The sequence below is a fragment of the Microtus pennsylvanicus genome, chromosome 4 (genome assembly GCF_037038515.1).
Source record: "Microtus pennsylvanicus isolate mMicPen1 chromosome 4, mMicPen1.hap1, whole genome shotgun sequence".
NCBI lineage: Eukaryota > Metazoa > Chordata > Mammalia > Rodentia > Cricetidae > Microtus > Microtus pennsylvanicus.
This window is the reverse complement of record NC_134582.1, coordinates 89,170,776-89,193,755: the sequence shown is the minus strand read 5'-3', so window position 1 is coordinate 89,193,755 and position 22,980 is coordinate 89,170,776. Positions and strand designations below refer to the sequence as shown.

Genomic DNA, 22,980 nt, shown 5'->3' with positions numbered 1-22,980 from the left:
AACATTTCAGTAGGGAAAATGGGGCCTGAAATCGTGAAAGAGCACTGTGTATCCAGGAAAGAGAGTTTGCAGGACAATGTGTGGAATATGGCAGGGAATGGCCTGACAACAGGGGTCTGTGAACACAGCGGCCAGTCTTCCAACCGATGACTTGAGAAGCACTGGGAAGATGGAAATCAAAAATATAGAATAGCCAATAAGCTGGAGGTAGATAGTTCAGTCCACTGAAGTTTGAAGTGTCTAAGAGGGAAAGCTGTGGGTTTGGGGAGCAGAAAGGGTGGTAGGTCTCACTTGGAGCAAGAGATATCCCAAAAGACCGAAGGAAGTTGGTGAAGGGGTTCAGATTTCATCTCCTAAGCAGCGTAGGTTTTAAGCACAAATGACCTCACCAAGTTACCTTTAAAAACAGACTTATGAAAAACTATACCATACACCAAAGGAGACAGACAGGATACACATCACCTGAAACCTACTGCCAAGACTCCTCACTCCCAAATGATCCTAAGGAACTTTCTTTTTTTTTAATTATTTTATTTATTTATTATGTATACAATATTCTGTCTGTGTGTATGCCTGCAGGCCGGAAGAGGGCACCAGACCCCTTTACAGATGGTTGTGAGCCACCATGTGGTTGCTGGGAATTGAACTCAGGACCTTTGGAAGAGCAGGCAATGCTCTTAACCACTGAGCCATCTCTCCAGCCCCTAAGGAACTTTCAAGTAGATTTTTACTACTGTTTTGCTGGTTGTACCTGGAAAGAACCCAGCCATGGAGAGGACTCAGTCACCGTGGCTGTTCATAGCTCAGGAAAGAGTATCCCTTGACCTTGAGCAGCCAAGGGCAAAGAATGGAGATCCTGCAGTTTTGGTCTGCACCCAAAATATGTTTTGTACACTTTCAACACCAGAAGTGCAAAATCATTACCTGATTTGACTTTTAGCATACTATCCTTTCTTCATTTCTTTCTCTTGTTTTATTTATTTACTTACTTGTTTATTGTTGTGCTGAAGGTTGAGCTCAGCCTTGTTCACAATAGACAAGTGCCCCATTCATCAACTGTATCCCCCAACCCTCTTTTTGATTATTTTGAAACGGGAACTGACTCTGTGGCCCAAGGAGGTTTTAAATTTGCCATCCTCCTGCCTCTACCTGTAATGCGCTCTATGCGCCACGCGCTACAGTACGGTTCACGAGTTGGGCAAGGAGCTGGAAATTGAAACACACACACAGAGATAGAGACACGGGTAACACCAAGAGTTCCCCTTTATTGTGTTCCAGGGCAGCTTATATATGGTCTCCTTCCACGCCCTAACTCTCAGCTGCAAGCCCACCTGAAACCACTCCTCTGCCATGAGGAACTCCTGAAGGTCTTGGGCTCAGAGTAGCTGCAAAACAAGTTGTTTGCTCAGAGCAGATACAAGCACAGAGAAACAAGTAGTTTACTCCGGCAGGCAGGGGGTCACAGGCAGTTTAGGGTCCACATGCCCTCTGAATAGCTGGGATTACCGTCTTGTACCATCAGGCCTGAATTTAGCTTAACATTCCATTCATGTATATGTCAGTTAATAAATACCTCCATTTAACATCTGCTCCTGTGCACTTTGTTTAGATTAGGTAGCTAAATATTTGTGAAATTTGTAGCTTAACAGAAAGCTACATGTAAAGGTGATGAATCCCAAAGCTTCATCTAGAATCTGCATGACACTTCACACGGTGGATAGAGAAGCCTCTACCTGTTTTCTAGCCCCAAATGTTTCTCTCTGTGTTTAACAACCAATACAGATGGAAAGAACTTCTTGGACTTGATTGGACCTTTGAGGCTCAAGAAGCATCTAAGGTTTGGGAGCAGGGTGTATCTGTGGAGTAAGCTTTTGCCTGGCATGTATGAGGCTCTGGATTCAATTCTCTAGCACTGAAAAAGAAAAGTGTCAGATTGTCAATTTGAAGGGGGGGGGGATCTTTGGATGTGCCATTGGTTGTGTATAATGCATTGTTTCTGGCAAGCAGTTGTGATAAAAGCAAAGATGTGTATAGGGTCCAGCTGAAGGCTAGCTAGCCAGGGATAGGGAAAATGGTGACTGACCTTCCCTTCACCCCTCATGCTGTTGGGAAGGAAAGGAGAGCTCAGTGAGGAAAAGGCTGCAGGTCAGAACCTGGATCTAAGCAAGGATCCGGGTGATAGGATGGAAGAAGAAGAAATGGATGTGGTGATTTCAGCCCAGTGCAGAAGTCAGCTAGCCTGTTAGCAGTGACTGTAGGAGGACGGATATGGTGGGATTTCCTTAGCGTTGTGCTGTTTCTATACCTTAGGCCAGAGGGAGGGTGGAACATGGCTGCTGGTTGACTCACCTATCAGATAGTGGTGCTACAGTGAACTTGGTGTGAGGAAAGAGAAAAGGATAAATTCATGCCCTGAGAGGACCTAGTCGTCCAGAGAATGATGCTGCTGTGACAGAGGTAATCCTTGGATGTCAGAGAAGATGGAGAACCTTTCTCCTTCTTGGGACAAAAAGTTACCTAGGTCTTAAGAGGAGAGATCACTCTTGAGGTAAATTGTTTTGAATAGATAGGGTCAGACCAACAAAGGATCACTTGAGGACAGGATGAAGAGCAAGTGTAGAGAAAAGGTGGAAGGTCCAAGGTCAAGGGTAGAGCCTTCTTAGCCAGAGACTGTCCATGACTCTTCTTTGGCGTTTTATTTCTAGCATCTTGAACAGTGAGTGCGTGGATATTAGGCATGGAACAAAATGAGTTCAATACATGAATGTGTGTGTCCATGTATTAATTTCCCATCTAGCTGATAAGTGCAAATCTATCCATTAAAGTGACTTCAAGGACAATGGCTTGCTGGGGGAAGTGCACAGGAGTTGGGGTGTGGTGAGATTTGAGTGAAGGCCATACATGAAGGATTTAGACCTCCATACTTAGAAGTTTAGATTTGCCTCATAACAGGATGTAAGATTCCTTGGGGGGAGTTTTTCTTTAGCAGCTTTATTAAGACATAATTCACTCACCATACCTAATTCACTAACTTAAAGCATGTAAGTGCTTTGGGTATATTCACAGAATCTTATATTCAGCCCTAGAGGCAATTGCAAGGCATTTCATCATTCTGTACCTGCCTTCCCAACACTCCAATCCTTTTAGCCAATCTGTCTGATCATCCTATAACTCCCATCTAAGGCAAACAAACACAAATCTACTTTTGGTGTCTGTATGTTTCCCTACTTTGTAAGTTTCATGCTAACGGAATCCTGTCCTGTGTAGTTCCTTGTGCCTGGCTTCCTTCACTTCATGTAATTATATTTAAGGCTCAGCATGCTTTATAACATGGATAATGCCTTCTTTTATGGCTAAATGTATATCTATTGTGTGGGTATGCCAACATTTATTTGTCCATCCATCAGTTGGGTACATGAGTTGTTTCTCCGTGGCTATGTGGATATACCATTATGAACGTTTCTCGGCAAACTTAGACGCAGGTCTTCATTTCTCTTCAGTACGTACCTAGGAGTAGAATTGTTGGGTCCTGCAGGAACACATGCATTAATCACTTGAGGAATTCCAGACTGTGTTCCAAAGTAACCTATTTTATTTACGTTTTTGTGTCAATTTATGTGTGCAAGTCCTTTTTGTCCACCTCCTTCTACTCATTGGCTGTGACCTGGTTTATAGCCAATTTTAGGTCATTTGAGACAGAATGAGCGAAGGTTCTGAAGCATGTTGGTCAAGAAAGGGTAAAGTGAGACCATTTAAGAGAACTAGTAAGTTTAGAGAACCCAGACAGAAGGTTCTCTCTCTCTCTCCCTCCCCCCTCTCGTGTGTGTGTGTGTGTGTGTGTGTGTGTGTGTGTGTGAGAGAGATGTGTGTGATATTTTCTAGTTGATGTATCTTATTTCCTCAAAGATATTAGAAGAGGCTTTTTAAAGTTGTGGTCAGCACTTTGAACACTTTAAAGAAGAAAGCTCAGACACCCAGACCTGCTGTAGTGTTTCTCATGACATCCACTAATGCTACCATGGGTGGGCTGTCCTTCTGGCCCCACATCTGATCTTCTCAGCCATGTTCATGCATGAGAATTGTCCTTCACCAAACCTCTCAGGTAGGGTATTTTGAACAAAGAAGTTTTACTTCTTACACTGAAGAATTAAGGAGGGAAGAAAATGATTCAGGAAATTAATACAAAAATCAACCTCCCAAAGCAAGCTATCAACTTGAGATTATCAGAGGGATGGGTGTTTACTTCAAGTGTGGAGGCCCAGGGGACCACTGTTCTCCTCTGCCTATCCTCCAGGCACTTCTGACCCTAGTTTCTTGCACCTGGAAAATGAAGTTGGCTGAGGTGGCTAAACCCTAGGTGGTTGTTTGACCCCAGTCTGACCCTAGGACTCCCCATGCCACCTGGATTATCAGTTGAGAAAGTTTGCTATAACTTGAGGTATTTGGAAACATGAACTTGACCTGTCGGCGACCATAGGTACATGTTTATTGGCTCATAGCTCCCCACACCTGCTACACACTGTGGGAGTTCATAAACTACAACAGGGCCCTGAGGAGCCAAAGATGCTCACAGGCCTGTTCTCTGCAAAAACTGTCAGCTAAGCCCTAATGACTGCAAAGTCCCTGTAATTAGAAAATACCATTCATTTCTAAGCAGTTTATCACCATAGTTGATCTTTGCATTGAAAAGGATCCTAACAATTATCCAACCCCTTACGTGTATGTATCACTCATGCAAATGACAGTTTGGGTCTATCATTTGTGAGATGGACTCTAACCATGATATCTAGACTTCCCTCAGTCTCTTGTCCTAACTTCCGGATAGCTCAGACCGTAGGTATGCACCAGAAAGCCTGACTCTTAGCATTCTTGTTATTGGTTTGGTGTGTGTGTGTGTGTGTGTGTGTGTGTGTGTGTTCCAAACAAAGTATCATAGGTGACTAATGTCAGAAAAGTGAGGGACCACAGTTGTGTCCCTCATTCCTGGCTCAAGTCTTGGTTCATTAGATGTCCCAGAGAATTCAGAACAGGTTGACAATGAAAAACAACTTAAGAAGAAAGAACCTATCTTTTGAGTTTGGTTTGTGGGTCTCTTTAGCACCCGCCACCTCCACCATGACCTTTCTGTGGGCCTCGGGCTGGCACTGTTTACCAAGGGGACAGGCTTTCTAATCTCCACCTAGGAGCTAGGCATCTCGACTCCCTTATTGTTTTGCTCTGCGGAGTAGAACAATTGCCTGTGCTATTTTGGCACTTCTGGATGTGCTTGCACCATAATTATTTTGCAACCCACAAAAGTCATTATAAAATCAAATAATTATCTTCCAAACAAGCTGTAACCCCAGCAATGGTTGGGGGAGGGGCAGATAGTGGGGTTGGGGTTTCCCGTCTGTAAGTCTTGGCTTTTAAGACTGTGACATTCTACTTCCTGTGCACCCCCCACACACCTCAGTCATGTTGTTATTCCTCGTGTGATGGTGGTCTTCTGCTGAGCCCCAGCACCAGGCTCCGCTGAAGGGGAGGCACTTAGCGCAGCCTCAGAGTTACAGGACTATGAGTAGAAGGAGAAAGGGTGGGGAAAGCATGGCTGGATGGAAGGGCTGGGGCTGGGGCTGGAGCCGAGTGGAAGAGTGCTTTGCATACATGAGGTCCCCGGTTTAGTCCCTAGTGTGGCCAAGAGGATAGAGCTAGCTGGATGGATGGATGGATGGATGGATGGATGGATGGATGGATGGATGGATGGATGGATGGATAGATGGATAAATGGATGGATGAATGGATAGATGAATAGATCGATAGACGGATGGATAAATGGATGGATGGATGGATGGATGGATGGATGGATGGATGGATGGATAGAGAATGAATATATAAAATAAGTGGAATTCTTCTGGAGATGGAAAATTTAATAAAAAAAATCAAGCATACAAACAAAACTGAAAAGAAAACCTCAGCCAATATAAGAATCTAATACCAGTTGCTGGTTGGAACAGACTTCTGGATCTGGAGGGTGACCTCAGAACTAGGCTCTTTTCGAGAGACTTAACCCTGTTGATGGGAAGTGTTGGTCTGATAGATGTCATGGAATCTGTAAATAGCACTAATTCACATTAAGTGAAACCTCATCATCCAATGGTGGAACTCCTCAACACTGTGGAAGGGTGGATCAGAGAGCAACAGGCAGCCCCAAAGATCTGTCACACTTTCAAGAAGCAGGCTTTGCCTATCTCAGCGCCCACTGATGGATGAGTCTCCTCTCCAGCCACGGTAAATGAAACCCGCCACAAGGCAGAAGTGCCTCGTTTCCCAGAGAAGCACACGGTGAATCATTTTGGCCACCCAAAGCCCTTCTGAATTCCCTCCAGAACAAACAGTATGCTACACTTTTCTCCTAGCCTTAGTATGGATTTTTTCATGCACTGTTAAACAGCCTGTGGCTACCACCCAGACTCAAAGGACACCCAGAAAGACACTCAACTGTCTCATATATCCAAAGCTGAAAGAGACTCTTTACAGTGAGAAAATTAATGAGCGGCAGGCTCCTCGGCCCCTCCCACCTTGTCCTGGATCTTTGAGTTGAACCTGTGCGCAGAATCATATTTATCTTGGTAAGGCTGTAAGAGGTGACTTAGGGTATCTAGTGAGCAATGGAATGCGAGTCTTGGCTACTGGCTCATGTTAAGCTAGAAGACGAAATGAAGGGGGAGGATGGAATATCTTATGCAAGAAATAAAAATAACGGCAAGAACCTTACAGTAGAAGATCTCTCCTCTGGCAGAAGAAAAGTACAGGCGTCTAGAAGACATTTGCATAAAAGCCAGAGGGAAGGAGCTGGTCCCGCGGGAGCTCAGGATGGTGGAACCTGTCCCTACAGTGTCTGAGAGCTGGGCAGCCCTGAAGAACCTCAGCGCTTTTCTCTAGCCCACCTCGGTGAACTGCATTATACAGTGTCTGTATATCTCTGGAAGATCAACAGTCCCTTGTTATGAGGGCCATCATGGCCTCAGTTTTAATTTCAGGAAGATGATAAAATATCTAATAGGGCAGCTGTGACATGTGTAAGGCTGAACAAATTGAGTTCGGGATGACGTGTGTGTGTGTGTGTGTGTGTGTGTGTGTGTGTGTGTGTGTGTGTGTTACATTCCAGGTAAAGTTGGCTTGAGGAAAAACCGACGTAGCACAAATATATTAGCTGAAAATTTATATCACACAATGTATACATGAACGAGAATATAATATTTTTTGAACTCAGATTATGTCAAGAATAATGTTTCCTCTTATGCCAGGCGTAATAATGCTACCCTCCAATAAGAACAATGCATGATATAATATGCTTGAAAATGCCAGAACAAAACTGAGTGTTTCTTATGCAAAGCTAAAAATTAATTTTAAAATAGTAGAAGCGGGTGGGGTCGGTATTTCAGAAGAAGACAGGAACCAATGGGAGAAGAGAGAAGGGAAATGAGAGTAGTGGGGGCAAGAATATGATGAAAGCATCAGCAGGATCTCCAACCTGTGGTCCCTCCTACTTCCCAGGATGTGTCGGTGACAGTGTCATACCGCCAAATCAAAAGTTTGGCATATGTTTTATCCATTGTACATGTGTAAAAATGCCAGAAGCCTATTCCATTACACAAGCAATATACTATTAAATTTTTTAATTAAAAAATAATCACCTTCTTTTAAAAGCCATCAGCTTAAAATGAGGTTAGATCAAGAATCCATTCTGCCTGCTCCCCTCTTGGCATTGCTGAGGGCTCTGGAATTTGCCTTTGGATTGTAAACAAATGTCAAGGACCTAACTAGGAGTGGCATGTATCGCGAAAGCATGTGGTGGACGGGCCAGCATTCATTACTGGCCCCCAACCAGAAGCTAGCTGTGAATTAAGTCGTCAAAATTTACTTAGAAAATACACGGTCTCGAATCTCAGCAAGGTTCAGCCCGGAGGAGTCATCTCACCATCGTTTCAGCAAACAGGCAGGGTTTTTTTTTTTTTTCATAATCCTAAGGGTGCAATTCCTGGCAGTGTTTACCACAGAGAAGGAATTAGCAACCTCAGGGGATAAGGGAGCCAGAACTAGACTCCTGTAGCTTCACCAGAGAACCCCTGGGCTGCCACCACCCCCACTATGCCCCCCTCACACACTTTGGTTTCATGTTTGTGAAATGGGGTGCAGGATAGGAGGACCAAGCTTGTTTCCAGAGTCCTGAGAGAATCTAGGGAGCAGGCATCTGGGAATCTTTCACAGAGAGGAACATGGGTTTTGTGGTTTTGTATCCATGGAGCTGGCTTGATTCAGAAGGAAGATGGAGGCAAAGTTCTCTTTTCTCCTGGGGTGCTCCTCTCCATTGTAATACACAAGGATGGGGGTGCTGAACAGACTGTGTGACTCACAGGGCCTGGAGGTGAAGACACAGAGAGCTACATCAGATGTCACATGGTGGCTGCAGCATCTTTGTGCTGTGATTTTCCTCACCCCTGGGCCTGGCAGAGCCCTGTTCAGCCTCTGGAAGTCAAAGGGCAGTGGCCTGCTTCTCAAGAATGGTCTCTGGAGGCTGCTGCACGGCCCGGCATGCCTCCCCAATGGCCCTTTCTCTGTGGAAAGGTCTAGGGTGCTGCTCTTCTTCAGAGTTCACAGTTCTCTGCTTCTTCTGCCATTGCTTGGCAGCTCCAGATGGCAGAGAAGTTTTACAATTAACAACTGCATGTGAAACTTAGAGATAAAAAAAATCCGAAAGGAAAGGGACTAGTTGAAGACTAATGGGGAAAACTACAGTGTGTACCTCTGTGTGGTCTTACACAGATGCCTCTGTACTTTTGTTGCCTTATGGAAATGCAGGTCATTAGAATGTTGAGATACATTGTTTTCCTCTCACAAAAGTTTTGGTTAGCTTTAAAGTTACAGGAAAGTTACAGTTTTCTGCTTCCTAAATATAAATATAAAGCAAAATCAATAGTGTTTTTGTTCAGTTTCTGAGGTGGTGGTGACAGATTTTTCCATTTGTTTTTTAAATGCTGATGGGAATAGGGTCTGGGCCAAATCTAGTCCTATTGAGAGGGAGACCAGCAGAAGTCTGCCCAGACTTCTGAAGGAGAGAATGTCTCTTTGCTGTTGTAAGTGGTTCTAAGTGTTATAACTTGTAAGTGTTTTAAGGCTGTAAGTGTGTGTGCTTCTTTTCCAAAGTTTATCTTATTGTGTGCTTCCTTTTATTTATCTGATTGATTGGCTTTTGGTCTTGTGTGGTGTGTTTGTAAGTGTATGCGTGCTCATATGCACACAGGCACACACGTGAACACTGACCATTCTATTTTTATTTATTTTTATTTTTATTTTTTTATTTTTTGGTTTTTCGAGACAGGGTTTCTCTGTGGCTTTGGAGCCTGTCCTGGAACTAGCTCTTGTAGACCAGGCTGGTCTCGAACTCACAGAGATCCGCTTGCCTCTGCCTCCCGAGTGCTGGGATTAAAGGCGTGCGCCACCACCGCCCGGCTCAACACTGACCATTCTAAAGGGCATTGGTTACCTGTGATATTTTCCCAAAAGCTCCCAACCCACCAAACAAGAGTGCCAGGCACAGTGTTGCATGCCTATAGTCCAGGCTACCCCAGGGCTCAGGAGTAAGGGCATAGGATAGCCTGAGCTTGAGCATAGCGGGGGAGGGGGAGCTGGGGGTGACACTGTGAGAGTCTGTCTCAAAATAGAAATAAAACAAACAATAAACTCAACCACCCAACCACCACCAACAACAACAAAAGTTCTAAATGTAGCATGCACATCTGTAACCCCAACATGGGGCAGGCTGGGGCAAGTGGATTTCAGTTTGGGGGCTGCGTATATAGCTTTGTCAATAAGAAAGCCTGAGTAGTGGGTGCCAATTAAATTGTTGACTTGATTGGAAGTTTACTTCATTTGGTCTGGGTGTGAGGGGCATCATCTGTTCCATAGCCCGACTATTTGTTCCCACCCCGTTCCAGGCTGGGGATTTTGGAGACCTTGTGACCTCAATACCCGGAACAATTTGGATCAGGATGTCTAAAGTATTTTATTCCAGTAAAGTCTTCATTTTGGAGGACAGCATCCCACACATTGTGGGGTGCTTGGCAGCATCCTACCCTCAAACACATGGATGTCATAAGCATCATCCCCCACACTGTGACAGAAGTGTCTCTAGATACTACCTGATGTCCTCTGGATGAGGGGAGAACCACAGACTGGGTGGGTTGTGCTGAAAGAACTCACCAAAGCAAGAGATCAGTATGGGTATAGTTTCACGGGAGGCTTTTTCTGCAAGAGTACTGGTTTGGACAGAGATAATCAAGAGGAAAGCAATCCTTAGTTGGTAAATACTATGACATAGGAAAGACGAGAGGAGAGAGGAGTCACTCCCCTGGTGTTACAGACTATAAACAACATCTCCTCCTCATTTTCCTTTGCCAAAATCACTGTCAATTACAGGAATTATCTGTGACCTTACCCAGATAGGGGAGAGACATTCTTTGTCTCCGTGTGGTAGAAAATAAGATAAGGTTGGAGGGATTAAACAATATGGCTCAGTTTCTTCAATTGTAAGTGTCAAGGTTATGATTTCAAATTAGATCTTGTACTACAAGACAGTATTCAAATGATATGAATCAGGAATAACGACAACTGGCTTAAAGGATGACAAGTGTGTGTGTGTGTGTGTGTGTGTGTGTGTGTGTGTGTGTGTGTGTGTGTCTAGCCTTAAGTAGATGCACTATCAAAAACAGCAGGCCTTCGGCAGGGAGGGTAGGGTGGGGAGGATGTGTGGGATTCATGCTGCGGTGCGGGGGGACAAGGATTCCTCTGCGTAGGTTGAGGAGTGTGGAGCTGGAGAGGCAATGGTTAGAGAGATGAAGATCGGTGGAGCTTGGCCAAAGACACTCGTGGGAAGGTCAGAGGAGGGAAACAAAGGCTAAACAGAATTTCAGGAAGGTCAGGCATGATGGTTGTCCTGGTTAGATATCTTTTTTTTTTCAACATGACAAAAAGCCAGTGTCATCTAGCAAGAGGAAGATTCAGTTGAGAGAATGTCTCCATCAGATTGGCCCATAGACAAGCCTGTGGAACATTTTCTTGATTAGTGATTGATGTGGGAAGTCCCAGGGTACTGTGAGTGGTGCCACCCCTTGGCAGGTGGTCCTGGGGGAGGAGTGGTATAAAAAAGCAGGTTGTGCAAGTCAGGAGGAGCAAACCAGTAAGCAGCATTTCTCTGTGGCTGCTGCATCAGCTCCTGCCTCCAGGATCCTGCTTGAGTCCCTGCTCTGATTTCCCTTGATAATGAACTTTTACCTGGAAGTAAAAACCAGACAAATCCCCTCTTCCTCGGGTTGCTTTTGATCATGGTGTTTAACGAAGCAGTAGAAAGCAAACAGGGACAGTGGTCCATACCTGCAACTCCAGCACTCAACAGGCAGAGGCAGGCAGATGGTAAGTGCAACGGTAGCCTGAGATAGGTAGGAAGTTCTAGGCTAGCCTGTGTCACACAGTGAGGCCTAGTCTCAGACAAGCAAGCAAGCAAACAGAAGAGAAATAAAAGCTTAGAGGTTAGATGAATAATTCCTACTAACTGCCCATGGAAAAGCATGAGGTGACCAGGAGGCAGGCTGGATCTTAGGTTATGGGAGTTCATCCGTCATACTGTGACTCTGGCCTCACATGAGGTCTTGGGTTCTAGTTCTCTTCTATGGCTCACTCGAATAAATACTGTGCTGCTAAAAATGGGACCCAGGACCTGGGGCATTCTAGACAAGCTCTCCACCTCTGAATCTTGCCCCCAGGACCCTGGGACTCCTTTCTGATTGTTTAATAATAAACTCTCACATGCTCCCTCTTCGGATGCAGCCCCTGCTCTGCAGTATTCCTGTGTTCTTCACTAGTCACTCACAAAAGCCAGAGTAGGCACCTCACCTTTTAGATCTGGAAACTGAGGCTCAGACAGGTTTAATAACCTGTCCGCCTCTGGCTCCTCAGAACTCTGCCCAGCTACCTGCTGAGCAATCTGCCAGGAACCATGGACAACTTTCTCTTCTGTCATCTGGAGACATCAAGAGCCTCTTGGTTTGCTCATCTGTGATTTGACGTGTCTTGAGTTTATGAAACTCTCTTGGTTCTACTCTTATGTTTCATGAATAATAAATTTTGCTTTCTGGACAAATCAGGCATAATTCACTTGCTTAATTCAGTCTAGTGAAGGTGTTTTTCTGTTAAAAGGAGGTGGGTTTTCAACACTTCTTCCTGCTGAGAACCTTGGCTAACTCTCCTTTCTGAGGTCTTGAGGGACCTGCTTACCTGTGCCTCCCCTGAGGGTATGACCAAGTTTATTAATTTTATGATTATTATTATTAACTTATTGTTGTGTGTCATATTGCACGTGAATTGATGCATGCAAATACCACCGCGCACACGTAGACATCAGAGGACAACTTTCAAGTGTCCGTTCTTGCCTTCCACTCTGGGATCTGAACGGAGCTGAGGTTATTCAGCTGCATGGCGGGCATCTTTACCCAGCGAGCCATCTCACGAGCCCTGTTTTGTCCACTTTAAAAAAAAAAATCTGGCATGCAACTTGTTGTGAGGAAACTGATCATTGTTTTCATTTTTGCTAAGTTATTTCCCACAGCAAGGAGATGAGGCTTCCTAAGTTCACTTATTGCTTTCCAGAGGCTGGGGGAAAAGAAGGGGATCGATTACTGGGTGAGGAACTCTGGCCAGGCAGAAGTGGGGCACCCTGTTGTGTCAGTGGGTAGTGTGAGGGCCATCTAGAACAGCATGCACTGATTCTGAAGAGCCCAAAGGAAAGGTTTCTGCTACAAAGAAATGGTAACGTAAGTGGGTGTGGGATTTTAGACTGATTTAAAAATTGTATAATACCTTGTTACTATGTACAAATTTTATATTTTTGTACATCAGTTTAAAACAAATTTAAAGCTTTGCAATAGTGTGATTCCTCGAGATGGATACCGGCACAAAGGAATAGCAATGCTCACTGAACTGGCTGGGATAGCAGTGTTCACCAAACTGGCTGGGATAGCAGTGCTCACCAAACTGGCTGGGATAGCAGTGCTCACCAAACTGGCTGAAATGGGTTTAGGAGCACAGCATCGGGTTGATGTTACTCCATATTAAAGAGTTTAGGCAGCTGCTAGAAAACCTTCCCTTTAGAGACCAGCAGATAGTAAAAGTTTTACGCTTTCACCATATGGTCTAGGACTTGTACAGCAACTGCAGCTATAAGCAAGATGTGAGTGAGGTTAGCTATGTGCTAATAAAACTTTATTTACAAAGAGCACCAAATAAATCGGATTTGAAATGAGGGTCATAGGGTATCTACCCCAACCATTCTCCAAGGGATGCTAGAACAGACAGAGATCTCAAGTATGTCACCTGAAGCTATGTGACCTTTCTTAGATCGTGCCTCAGTTTCTGCATCTACAATATGGTGAGTCTACTGGCATCTGTATATCGGGTTGATGGTAGGATTAAATGAGATTATATTGTCCACCAGTAGGCACAAACTCAAGCATATAAGCACTCAGTAGATAGTGGATATTATTTTAAATGTTTTCTCTCTTCCTGCTCTTTTTATTTCCTGCCTTTCATTGTGTTAAGTAAATTGACCTCGAATCCTTGCCTGCGGTGCTCTCATCCAATGTTCATTTGCATTCACCTGTCAATAGCTCCAGATTTCTTGAGCTTGAAAGATAATGTATATGTTAGTGACTTCTAGCAACGTGCAAACGGAGAATCCCAGGCACGTTACCCACGGGGCCTGGCACATAGCCCAACATGCTGTGCTGATGTAGCTAATGGGGGAGGGAGGAAGCGTGAAGAATTACAAGATGAAGAATGCGGGAAAGAATGAACTGATGCCTTGGAAATCTTGCAGAATTTCAATTAAATAGGAAATCTGATGGGGGAGATTTTAGCATTATGTGTGCATAAATAGCTCCGCTTTTCACATGTGGAATCAATTAACCACTTGGCTCTGTTAATTAGGGATTCCCTGAAGTGGAATCCATCGCTCATAAACTAGGAACACTAAAACCCATCAAAACGCTCGCTTTCCAAACGATCTATTTATGTTAGAGCGGAACCAAGGAAGACAAATCACACATGCAAAGCAGCTGTCTGCTGGGGTGAAGCGCCTTCTCCTCTCTACAGACTGAGGATACTCATGTCGAACAGTCGCTCCTGTGCTGAGTCAGTGAGCATCTCATCATGTGCTGCCGAGGAGAAGGAGGAGCTTCCACACAGCCTCCAGCTTCTTACCAGGGCATACTCAGGTAGAGAGAGCAAGACCCCACAGCTCTAGTGCCGCCACTTGAACCAGGCCTTTTCCACGTGGGAGATAGCCCTGTGCCGTGTGGGATAAACACCCACTTCGTCCCCTCCCCCATTAGAATGCCAGGAACAAACCCCACCTTAGCTGTACTGATGGGTAATACCCCTGGGCCTTGCTTAATGTCCAATAGGAGGCAAACCCATCCCCAAATTGCAAACCACTGTTATAGATAAGTAATTTAAGAGTCCTTGAGATGAGCAATGGCATATACCTATTTCTGATTTCTCAAGAGAGTCTTGTTATCATATATTCTGTTCATTGGCCCAATAAGTATTCCTCAACCTGGATGGCCCTCTATGCTGATTTTTTTTAAAAAAAATTTAATTGTAAAATCTAGTGACCATGCCTATATAGTTAGCTCTTAAAATGTGAGCACATTTATTGTGTCATCACTCTGTGTGTGTGAGCATGTGTGCGTGTACATGCACACACATGTGTGTTGTCATGTGTCTGGGTGAACACAGAACCAGAAGAGGGCATTAAATCCCCCAGAGTTAGAGCTACAAGTGGTTGTAAGTTGCCTTGTGTGGGTGCTGGGAAACAATCTTGGGTCCTCTTCAATAACAATAGGTTCTCTTAGCCACTGAGCCATCTCTCTAGTCCCAGAACAATTGATGTGGTTGATGGGATTTTTCCCGTATCAGTGGTGAAAAGGTTAATCCTTTATGGTGGAGTTGCGTATTATACAGCTATCGATTGTCTTCATAGTGTGTCGGATGTGATATGCACAGGCAGAGGCAGCTGTTTGGGCGAGTATTGTTCTTTCTGTCTACCCGGATGCCTCTCAGGGAAGCTGTTCATAATGACGGAAGGGCATTCATTATCTTTAGGGGACATTTCACTAACTAATAAGAGTAGTTCTCATGACTTGAAGCAGGTAAAGTAGCCACTTGGTGAAATTGGTTTTGCCAACAATGAAAACTGTAATCAAGCTGTGTCCTCCTGGCATGCTCCTAGGCCAGGTGCTGTCAAGAAGCGTGACTGTTTCACGTGTGAGAAAAAAACTCAGCTGAAGAGAGGGGAGAGGTTACATTCACATCAGGTCTTGAAGATACTTACGTTAGGATATGCATGCAGATTTCCTCATCACTATCCATGAGACTGACAGAATTGACTAGTCTAATAAAATACCACATTTTCAGTATCACAGAAAGCAATTCAGAAACTACAATGCTTTGTTAAATGTTGTAGAATAGTCATGGTGGTATTTTCCTGCCATTATACAACTGTGGAATAATTTTGACAAATTATTTATGGGCCTATTCTTATATTTATCATTCATTAAAGAGACAGGTTTTTGCATTGAGCATGAGGGCTTGGAGATTTTGTTATGGTCCATAGTCTTTTAAATCATTTGAGCATGTATAAAATATGGTTATTTTTGAGCTTGCTATATTTTCCCCATGTCTATGGAGTGTGGGTATATATATATAATGTGTGTGTGTAGTATATATGTAACATACATAATATATACATACATATATATGCGTGTGTATATATAAATACAGGTGTGTATGGACTGACCTGCTGCTGTCACCATCCCTGATTGACTGGGAGGAACTGTGAACAATAAGTGACAAAGCGATCCCTTGTTTATCAGCTCTCTGTCCTTGTGAAACCACTGCTGGGCAGTGGAATAAACCCTGCTGCCGTGTCCACAGCGATATTTTCAAGATTCCTCTTTCCATGTGTACAGGGTATCGGTGGTGATTTTGTTTATGAAACACTACGTTGTAAACTGTGTGTCGTCTCGAGCTATAGAAAATAAGTTTGACCTTTGTTGTTATTTTGGACTTCTGGTCAACATTTTTAGTTAAAGAAAAAAATCTCAACTTTGTAAAACTTACAAAAAAAAAAAAAGCAGTTGGATGTGGTGATGCCCTCCTGTAATCAGAGACTGAGAAGGTTTGAGAGTTCAAAGCCAGCCTGGGCTACATAGTGAGACCTTGTTTCAAACAGCAAGACAGAATTGTCTCTTTGGAGCTGGTGTCACAGATGAATGGAAGAGTACTTGCCTAGCATTTATGAAGTTTGTGGTTCATAAGCCAGCATTACATATTTTTTTAAAAAAAAACACTTTACTTTCATTCCTGAATATCATAAAATGAACCGACCTCCTCCAGATTTCCCACTTCTCCAGCATTAAGGCATCAGTCTTATTAGACAGCTACTCTTACACAGAGAAAGGCAGCTTGGACCAGCAAGGTCTCAACAAAGGCCCTGACTACAGATTCTATACAGGCGGATAAATGCAGAATTGATACAGAAAGGTCCCACAGAAAGAATCAGCAGCACTATGTAGGACTCAGAATCTTGCCCAACCCAGACTCCAAAATATTAACAACACGGAATTACCTGTCAGTTCTTAACCATTGGATTTGCAGAGGCCGTAGTATCTGCACCACTACTTCTTGGCAGAGTCCTAGCTTGGCAAAATAAACTACGTTATCCCACCCTCCACCCCTGTACTTCTTTCCAGTCCCAACTACACCACAGCTGGAACTCTGGTTTCCTTTTGAGTTCATGGTGCAGCGGTTGCATATCCTTGGCATATCTGAGCTGACGATATCATGAGAATATCACATAGCAAAGTATAATTACCAGTTTTATGGAGCCGTCTGTTAAGAGGCTCCCCTTAAATCCTGGGTCCTTGGACAGAAAGCTGTAGGCAGCAGCCGCTGGCAATTATTTTCGTAACAGCCCCAGATGCTGTTTATTTCTCGCTGTTTACCCTAGTTGGCTAGCCTCGGAACAGTTGACTCAGTCTGGCACCAAGACGGCCTCACTCTGTGCAGTGCCAGAATGCTGCAGCTCCGAAGACAGCTGCCATGCCATCCCCCATCCTTCAGAGTGCCCTCAACAAAGAGTTCCTCTATAGTTCTTAATAAAATGGTCTACAATTTATATCAAATATAATAGAGAAAAATGGCCCCAAGAAATAGTTCTTCTAAAAATCCCTATTTCGTCTTATCTTCAAAAAAAATCTGAAAATTGGTTTCTATAAATCTGTCTGACTAGTGGATTCTTAGTCTCTCTCTCCCGCTCCATCCCTCCTAAATGTGTATTGAATTGAATTCATAAAAGGCAGGTCTAGGTCTGTTGGACAAACCAATTTTTGCTAAAGTACTTAATAGAGAGTGTCTCCTCCAACCACTTCCTGCCATATTGTGCCTTACAGTTATCTTCTGCCTGGTGAAGAGCCTCTCCCCAGTGGGTGTAGCTTAGGGCTGCGGGTCGAACGTCCCAGCTTCTGGTTCTGGTCAAGGTCTTATCTGTGACTTGCACAGAGGACTTGTCAAACTGATATGTTCTAACTGTGCAAGCATCTCCATTTGTCAAGAGCAAATCTTTAGTCTGGCTTGCCCTCCTGAATTGACGCTTTCTCAAATCAGCAGAATTCTTCTGTAAGCTGCCGAACTTTTTATAAATGTCAGAAGGGATGATTATATTTGCATTTGAGCCAGTATAAATGGCCAAAATATTTTTTTTCCTTTTTGGGGTATTAGCAAAACGGCAGGAAGTAGATCAAGCAATTAGCTTCCAATATTTCCTGAAAGATTGTTCAGCAAATATCAAAGGCAGAGAGATCTGTGAAAACACTGGCTTCCTGGCACCCAGTTTTCTTCTGCCTAGCATCTCTCCTCCCGCTCTCAAGCCACTTCCACTTAAATAAATTCCTCAGGGATCATTGGCATTTGCTTGCCTTGCTACATGGTGTGAATGTGTTTGAATTCCTCTTGGCCTTTCTGGTTGATTTACTATAAGAGTAAAACAAATTATTTCGTGTTCCCAAAACAAAAATGAATTATAGATATGTCTTATTAGAGGAGCCAGTGTGCTCCGCTGCTGTCATTTGTCTATAAATATTGTATTCCCATTCTTCATTAGAGTGTCATTTTCATGTAAATTAAATGCTAAATGGTAAAAATAGACTTAGCATCCAATTGAAGCTTGGATTTATTTCTTAAATCCACCATTTTAGTGCATTTTTAACTTTCTGCTTAAATTATTCCTACAGCTGTATTTTTGAGCTTAAAGAAACTCTCTGACTATAGCTAGAGGAATACCAATGCAAGATTTATTACACTTAATACATGAATTTATGTGAATATTATTATAAGTTTATAATAATTGTTAGTCTCTTAACCTTGGCTAGAGGCAGGCTTCTGTACTATACAGCTCTATTGGTAATACATATTGTTCCCATTTTAAAATGAACGAATTTGCCCTAACTCGTGGATCTCATGTCTGGTCACTCTAGGACCGGGTTTGCCAGTTTCTATTGATGTTAGGCATGTGTGAGCCATCTCCAAGCAGTTATGAAGCCCCTAGATTCTCTCATAAGTGCAAGGAGAACCCAGTGGGTATTCAATCCAAGTTCATGATAGGTATCCTTAGCTGCTGTATGAACACTTGGGGGACAAACAACCCAATAGACAAAGCAACTGTGAGATGGGTAACTGGTTTACCAGAGGAAGGAAGCAGAGAGAGTTAGAACGTAAGAGCCATCTCTGACAAGTCTGGGCAAAAATATTGAGTCTGGTGGAAGTTAGAGGAAAATTAGCCTTAAAATCAAGCAAGAAATTTCTTTCTGAGCAGCTAGACAATGGTCATTGGTGAGAGAGAAAAATGAGTAAAACCGAAAATCATTCACTTCAGGTACCCAGTTCACTAACCACTCCTGGAAGCCTTTCATTTGTGTGAAACACTCTCCCGTTCTCCCCCACGCTGCTGTCATCTCCATTTTATAAACGTGATAAAGACCAGAGAAGACACTCAACTGGAGTCACACACTGTGCCAATTAAGAGACCCTTCGAGGCTCGAAGTATGAATTTAGAACTCCTCCGATCCCCATGTTAATTAAAGCCACAGGAGTGAATGAAGTAGCTGAAGGAGAGTAGCCCCGGGAGATTCAAGGATTTAAACCAAGTCCACAGAGAAGGAGAAATGCTGTGCGTGGTCAGAGGGCTGTGCTTGTGTGCATGTGCATACACATATGTGTGCATAAGTTCCTTCTGATAGACCAGCTTCCTTTAAATGAATATTCAAGTGTTGGAACGAAAGTCCTGAACGAATTTGGATTCTTTACAGACTGAAGAACAGCTTATAAAAGTTTCTGAAGTTCTGCCAGAGAGAAAGAAAGATTTGAACATGCCAACACTCCATATATACTGGAGCAACTTGCTTCCTTACGTGAGGATTAAGTCCAGCTATAGAAAAGCAAAATAAGTAAGGATACTAGAAGTTAGATGGGTATTTATCTCTTATATAGAAGAGGTGCAGATGCTAGATAATGGCCCATAGGATGCTACCTGGTCACTTTCTTCATAGCTGTAAAATAATGCCAGCCGTCCTCCATGGCTGCCGTGTGCCAGCCATTTTGTCTCTGCTCTAGGAACCTTCAGATGGGAAAACTGAAGTGTCTTGTCTCTTCCGCTTAAATAGACTTATCTGTAGTCATTCAAAACCCTTTGGCGCACGTCTCATTGGTCGAAGGTTGATGACAGGCCTACACCTACAGTTAGAGGAGAACAGCAAACTGTCTCTGAATGAGCAAAAATGAATTTGTGTTCATTAAAAAAGGAAAGGAAAAGGGGTTTTGGCAAGCTGTTGCAAAGGTTTTTGTTTGCAAAGAGAATGTGATGTGCTGTGAGAAGTGGGTCCGGGGTCCTCAAAAAATTACCATACGATCCAAAGTATTTTTGGCAAGTCAGAAAAATCTTACTTCTGCGGAAGGTGTGTGGCCCCACAGGAATCCAGCAGGCAAGAATACCCAGTGGGAGTCCCCACTCTCTTTATTTCTAAGCATAAACAGTGCCCACTTTGGCTCACTCTGAGTGGTCTGAGTTTGGCCTCACATTCCAACATGACTGGCTGATTTAAAATGACATGGTTGACAAGCAGAATACTTGCACCAAGTGTAACCTCGCGCATAGAGTTTGCTTTCAATAAGCGCTGACCCTGGAGGAATTTGAATTTCTGTCAAGTGGCTTCTTGACAATTTTTTTTAATATGGAGTCCTGTCTTATTTGATGGTTCCTTTTGTATTTTCCAAATATGCTCACACCAGCTCTTGTTGATTTATACTGAAGAGGCTGCACGGGTGTCATAAGTACCCGAGTGCTTAACCATGACAAAGCACTACTCGGATAGTTGGTGTCAGCTCTCTGTTGACTCTTTTCCATACTATAAGCACTTAAGTATGTTACCAATGAGGATGTCTTGACAGACATCAATACATCTCACCCAACAGTTGGGTCAAAGGCAAAAACTGTGGGTTGGTGAGAAGGCTGTAGCACAGATCTTGCATTTCAGAGACAGAGCTGGACCCTTCTTCATAATTTCCCAGTAGCAGGCATGGCTATTTGATGAACTCCATAGAACAGCTTCCCATAGAGAGATCACCTGTTCTCTGCTGAGCTCTGTACCCTATAAAGACTCTTTTTGGACAGATAAAGTAGAAGCCTCATCAGGAGAGACAGCTGTGTGTCATTAGCCCACCTGGCCCTCGCTGTCTTGACTGGCTAGGAGAATAACAAGGATGTCAGGCAAAGTCAGACTCTATTTTTCATGGAGTCTGTGGTGAAGGGAAGGACACTGCCATTTAGACAGTAGCTCAGGAACCCCTGGGGTGGGTGCAGTCACAGTGGGGTATTTCAGTCCTGGAGTTTGAATGTTGCTTCGACATTCCCAGTCATGAGTCACATTCAATGAGTTTTCTTTTGTGTGTGTGCGCAGACATAAGTCTTGGGCAGTCAGGGATGCCTGCAGACATTGGTGGTGTTTTGGAAATGGACCTTGAGTTTAGAAACAGTTGAGGGCCTTGGTTTGAATACTGCCCGTAAAGATCATCCAGTCTCACAAGCCAAGGGATCCTGTCTTTTCATCATGCAGATACTGAGTGATTCCTGTCTTTCAGCATGTAGATGTTGGTACATGGTTCCTGTCTTTCAGCGTGTAGATTCTCAGTTTTGATCTTCTGAAGATGAGAGCTTGTTGGCTTTTTTTTTGTGGTTTCATTTTAGGACTTAAAAGAATAAGGATTTCCTCTCTTTCCTCAGTTGTTAATAGTTCTATAATAAATGCTCAAAACATTTTGTCAAGCCAGTGCATTATAATCTCTAGCTCCACGGTCCCCATAAATACCAAAATATTTGCATGCTCAAGTTCCTTATGTAAAAGGACGTAGTATTTTCAAAGAGCCTACACGAGGCTTTTACATGATACAAAGCATCTCTATCTTATTATATGCAATATGATATCATTGATGTGTAAATGGTCATTATATTGAATTACTTATGGAATAATGGCAAGAAAAAGTGTGCACATGTTTAGTAAGGGCCCAAGTCCTTTTGAATACTTTCAAAGTTAGGTAACTCTGTATGTAAGGCACCTGTAGATACAAAAGGACAACTCTACTTCCCTAAAGATCCAGAAGGGACAGCTATGAGGGCAAGAGTTGGGACATTCAGTCTGTTCTTTGCAATTCCATGCTTTCTTTCTTAGACCCAATGTCTCATCAGTGTTCAGGCATCTTGGAAAGAAGAGATGGAAATATGGCCCAGTGATACATCACTTGCCTAGCACACATACAACCCTGAATTCTACCCAAGTACTGCTGAGATAAATTAACTAGTCAATAGTAAGTTTTGGAAAGAGAAGTAGAGACTACACGTTCAATTTGATCTAATTAAAGTCACAACAATTCTCACTACGCAACCTAGAGGAAAACCGCAAAGATGCTATATCAATTAAAATACCATATTGCCAGGAAATAGGAAAAGGTGGTTGACAGATTGCAAGCCCAAGTCCTAGCAAAATTCCCCTTGAGCAACTTTGTGGAGGAGTCCCAGGTGGGACTGTGCGGTTCAGTTAGCAGCGATTCTCCACAGAATGGAAGGGTTCCATTTCATAGTCATTAACTGTGCTTTTTGATTCCCTCCAGCTAAGACACAGCTAAGACACCTTCTCCCTTGCAAACCCTGAGGAGGCTCAGGTGCAGCCCCAAGTGACTATAGATAGAGCAGCAGGCCTAAGCAATCAATAACCAAAATGTAGGTCAGACAATATTTATGGATCACCTATTAAATAAGCGCCACTTGTAGGTTTGCATGCTAACGTAATGATGATGTATATGATCAGGATAATAAATACCGTTGTTCCAATTATGAGGTTAAGGAAATACAGTTCTGAGAGGTTAATTTGCATAAAGTTTGGGCACTGAGTCATAACAGGTACTTATAGCTTTGATGTTCAGAGTCCAAATTCTGAGACCCATATATATTTAGTCCTAAAAATTTAAAAATACAAAAAATTAGCACTAAGCTGAAGGTGAATTCATTTTTTTACTTTTTTAAAAAAAAGATTTATTTATTTTTACTTAATATGTATGAGTATTTTGCTGCATGCATATATGTTCATACACTGTGTAAATGTATAGTGTTTCAGAGACCAGAGGAGGATGAACTAAGCTATCGCTGGTTTTAAACTGTCACGTGGGTTCTGGGAACCAAACCTGGGTCCTCTGCAAGAGCAGCAAATGCTCTTAAGTGTTGAGCCATCTCTCTAGCCCCCAAAAACTTCTTGAGGGGAAAATTAACAACTGGCTTATCCT

General features: G+C 43.2%; 1 protein-coding gene across 15 annotated transcripts in view; it reads left to right on the top strand.

Annotated features, from left to right (window-relative positions):
• Phactr1 (phosphatase and actin regulator 1) overlaps window positions 1-22,980 on the top strand; it is a 438,973-nt gene that overhangs the window by 232,567 nt on the left and 183,426 nt on the right. The window lies entirely within an intron of this gene.